Below are 5,000 nucleotides of genomic sequence, written 5' to 3'. Positions count from 1 at the left end.
GGTACAAAATATGACCGCCGCTCAGTCCTGTACATCCATTTCGCGAAAATAAATCACACTTCAATTTGTCTCCATCTTTTACTCCATCCCCCACTCTTGAAACTTTTGTGTATGCTTGTTTGGCATGCCTGAGTGTGTGTGTGCGGCTGCACAGAAAGTAGCCTACTGGTGCTGAAAAGGTGAATAGATTGTAGAATAGCCAAAGAAGATGTACCATTGTTATTAATTCTCTCTAAACAATCACAAGTAGGGCAGGTCATCACAATTCATCCATTGCAACTGGATTGATGAAAGGTCACTTACACCTGTAGGCTACATTGTATTTGGGAAAAGCAAAAGGTATCAGCATAATGTTATTTATTTATTTATTTATTTTGTATGTATTTATAAACAAAAACATCTCTGTCAGTTCCATGCCGTTTTCAACAGCTATCAAAAACAAAGGTCATTTTTGGATGGATGGATTTTTTGTGAATGTTTCTTCTTCTACATAAGATTTTAGTCATCTTTAGTTCATGTAATACTTTATTGTCAATGCACAAATTAAGTAACAGTAGTCTGAAACGTTATTGTTAATGCACAAATTAAGTAACAGTAGTCTGAAACGAAATGCTGTTTTACATCTAACCAGTGGTGCAAATAACTGACATGTCCAAATGGGCCTTGATGAAATGCGTCGCTAGACTGTTCATACACATTTTAACGGGCCAAAGTTGAAGAGCTTTTGTCCGTTATTGTTCGTGCAAATATAGGCTGATTCATGTTCCCTTGCATTGTGTAACTAAGGTCCATGGCTAGTCTGGCTTTCATCAGACCAACCTCAATCTTTTAAGAAATCAAAAAATAAATAGCGGGCAGATCAGGCTGGGTTCACCCAGCCTAGTCCATAGGCACCCGATATTGTTTAATTTGCAGATTGAGATATACACGCTCTGGCTATTCTAAATGCAAAAATGCATTAGGGAGTTATAACAAAACTGTAACTAACAAACTAGATCCTAATAGAAAGCTGTTAGCTTCCCTAAGCTACAAGTAGGATTATAAGGTAGGCCTATTTACAACATAAATTGTCAATAGGCTATGCTGGCGACACAAATAAAATCTCCTTTGGAAACCAATGGCTTACGACTTACAGTATCAAGCGGACTTAAACTGCCATATCGTGGCGAAAATTTGTAATAAGATTCACGCAGCTCCATGAGTCAAGGAAAGCGCGAATTAAGTAGCCACTTCTAAATGGGACCCACTACACAGTAGCTTAAGGTGTGTTGCTAAAGCAGCCATAATGAAATGAAGGTGTCATTGTTTGGATACTTCACACACACGTGCTTTTTAATTTCACAGACTACAACTACCAAGCTGGAATCAAAGCACATCGATTCCCCTCTCACACCCTGCACGCACTTAAAACAAAATTAACAGGCGTCTCAGTCTCACGCATGTATAGGCAAAACTGTATCAGACCGGTGTAACGTTGGTAAATCTTCCATTGCACAGAATGATTGTGTAGCACGTGCAATAAATGACAGTCGAAAGATACAAACAGTGCTGCTATCAATTTGCTTGGTATAACCGCATTTATAGTTTTCTACAAATGCAATCAATCAAATGGGCCTCCATCACTCAACCAACGCTAACGGTAACATTACCTAGGTCCTTATTGATATTACAAGATTAACGTACCTGCAGTAAAAACCAAGCATGTCCGATAAACATCCTCACTTCATCCTCACTTACACTTCATGTGAACATCGTCCTGTCCTTATTAGATGTTCGCTGCGGTAAATTACAGTCCTTGTAGGAAGTGTCCATTGTTTTTCCAACCCACTTTTAACTTCCAACAAAATTACGTCTCACTGCAACGATGCGCCATCTAGTGGACAAACGACTACTTATCGCCAATACTGAAAATGCAGCCATGATAATGATGATGAATATTTTGGCTTTCTTTTGATCCTACTGAATTTGTAATTATGTATCGGCCGTTCTAATACCGATAGTATGTGGGTGCCTGTGTGTGTGCATGTTTATATGTGTGCACCGCCATTTACAGGCCAATGAGTGTACAGTCACTAAATGTACACATAACCTAATTTTTTTAGCCCCCCCCATGGATGAAATTCTACGAAACTTGGCATACCCCCAGACCCCCAGAGAATGCCAGGTCAATCATACACATAAAATTTGGTGCAGTTCTGAACATCTTTTGAATGACAACTGAAGATAACTGAACTGAAGATAGGGGCGATTAAAGCAGAATAATATTGCATTTTCATTTTTTACCGGGGGGGGGCAAATCACAAATGAGTGATTATGAGCCAGGTTGATGTGGGCCCTTGAGACCAACATACCATAAAAGATTCACAGAGAACTGTGTCTGCCCTACCCTCCTTTCGGGGGGGTCCAGTCCAGCGGGGGGGCTGCAGATCAAAACGAAAAATGACGGTTCCATGCTATCCATGTGGGGGTACATGCCCACCAAGTTTTGTGTACCCCGGTCTTTCAGTGTCCCGGGAATCATTGACGGAAATTTGGGCATGCGAAAAAGAAAAAAAAAAAAAAAAAAAAAATCTGACTAAACCTATATGACCGCCGCTTCGCTGCGCGGCGGTCATAATAAGCCATTTCTCAAACGTTCATTGATCTGTTCATTCAGCACATTCATGCACATCAATAGTTTCAGTGTAGCTTTTGAGTAGTTGTTATTTGATTTTTTATTCTGATATGAGTGTAAACATTTGAGATTAAGACTGATCCATAATGTTTGTATTGGGTAAGGTTGTCTGTAAAGAAAATGTAAGCATTCTAGACACATGTTCATTGACTCTGTATATTGTGTGAAATCAAGATGATTTGTTTTAAAGGTAATTATAGGCGCTGAAGACGGTCTGTGGATGCTCCACTGATGTGCTTGATGGGCTTTGGAGACGGTCAGTCAGCATCTCTCACATATTTCTGCTGAAACATCTAATGGGGCCCACAAATGTTTCTTTAACATCACTACTGATGCTGCACATGTGATTGGCCAAATATTCTGTGAGCATTTTTTGTAGGATGTTATCAACATTCCTTCCGAGTCTTTGTTGAAACAGAACAGGCAACTTGATGGGTCAGACGCTTGGTATGGGGTTTTCTGCATCTTGGAGTTGAAATTGTGCTCTCAGCTACAGATGTCAGACGCAGAGACGGTGTGGAATACTCAATCAGTCAGTCAGTCAGTCAGTCAGTCACTAGGCCATATTCACAACGAAAACTTAGCACAGTTCACAGGATCAACATCAACAGTGGATCATCATTCAATGTCAAATAAAGGTTATTAAAAAACAATGAACATTTTGCTGATATTATCTTTCTGAGGCTTCACAGAGTTAGAGGAATGTTGTAAATCTGCATAATGAGTTTAAGGACTATGTAGCAGCACACAGAACATTTTTCAGGCCAAATTGATGCAAAAGGTATGTGGATTCCAAAATCAAGATTTGTTGCAAAGGTTTTGCTAATACATCATATGTAATCAACTTCAACTGCTTCAAACATCATAAACATACTATGCACAGTAGTGCCCGTGTGATTGACACAAATACATCTGAATAAAGAAAAATGATTCCCAACGTTCTCTACCAAGAAGAGATTACACTAAAGGCTAAGGCCTAGTCCACACGTACCAAACCGATCTTTTTTTCCTCCGTCTTCCCTGGAACCGTATCAAGAATATTTGCGTCCAAACGGATCCATCTCAACACGACTCAACACGTTACTTCATACCCCAGGCCTATAGGTGGCACTGTTTCTTTACAGAAATTGACCAAAACTGGCAAAACGTGCGCTTTAAAAACATACAGAATAGGCTACGACAAAATGGCTAGTGTAAGGAAACCAGAATTGTTTGTGTGGACTGATGATGAACTGTCAACTATAGCCAACTGTAAAACTAATAAACTTTATTTTACGGTTTGTGAAGGGTGCAGTCCCGTCCTTTATTTGGCTAACGCAGGTAGGCCTACTAATCACCTTTACTTTCTTTGGTTGTAGGATAGTCCGTGATTCAGCCATTAGTTTTGGCTATCACCGCAATTAGGCTACTAAACGCAAGGCTTACCCAAGTTCTAGGCTATTCTGTCGCCACATTTATAATATTGCTATAAAACCTTCGTTAGTAACAGTCGATACTTTTGCCTGCATCAAATCGTGCATTCGCATTCAGTGTGCTACCATCGGCTTAACGTGAGTTCTAAGCGTCTTTGTATGCATATATCTGATTTCACTCGACTGTGAATGCATGTATATATGTTGTAAGACATGTAAAATGACACTGGCACTACGCACAAATTAATGTAGCCTAAACTTACACCGCACTTTCCTAATAACTTAAGTTCTCTCGCGTCATTGACAGTAGCTAGAATGCATTAAAAAACACCGGGAAAAACAGTGTTCAGTCCACCAAGTCATAAGCTATCGGTGCTGCGCAGCACCAGTTGTGATATTTATCTTATGGAGTGTAATCGTAGGTAATGTCATGTATGAAAACTAGTATTGTTAGGCAATACTATAAGTGCAAGTCCAGGGCAGCTGAGGTGTGGCGATGACATCATCGATATGCAAGCAGGATGTGCGGTTTCGCTGTCTAAACGAACTCAAACGGGCTACGGTTTCAGATTTCTCCACTCTGGGACCAGGTTTCAGAAAAGTGCGGTTTCGGGCAGTGCGTTTACAGGATTCGTTTGGACGCTCGGCCAAGACGAAGCAAAACCTCTGCGTTTAACCTAAAAAGCGTCTCCGCGTGGACAGGCCCTAACATCAGTGGCTTGTATTGGTTCTGATGAAGCTGGGTATATCTTTCAAATAACAAACCTTTTACAGATATCACTTTCCACTTGAAAAAGAAAGACCTTCATCCTAACTTTATCAGCACAGCTCACATCAGATAAAAGTCGTTGTCACTGGTTATCTGGCCAGAACCGGGGATGACCTGCAGCACATGTGCCCCCATCTGAATTAAT

General features: G+C 40.4%; 1 protein-coding gene across 3 annotated transcripts in view; it reads right to left on the bottom strand.

The window, feature by feature from the left end:
- nrg2b (neuregulin 2b) overlaps nt 1–5,000 on the bottom strand; it is a 64,160-nt gene that overhangs the window by 32,826 nt on the left and 26,334 nt on the right. The window lies entirely within an intron of this gene.

This window comes from Alosa sapidissima, chromosome 14 (genome assembly GCF_018492685.1).
Source record: "Alosa sapidissima isolate fAloSap1 chromosome 14, fAloSap1.pri, whole genome shotgun sequence".
Classification (NCBI taxonomy): Eukaryota; Metazoa; Chordata; class Actinopteri; order Clupeiformes; family Clupeidae; genus Alosa; species Alosa sapidissima.
The sequence above is the reverse complement of the archived record's forward strand: the minus strand, read 5'-3'. Positions and strand labels throughout refer to the sequence as shown.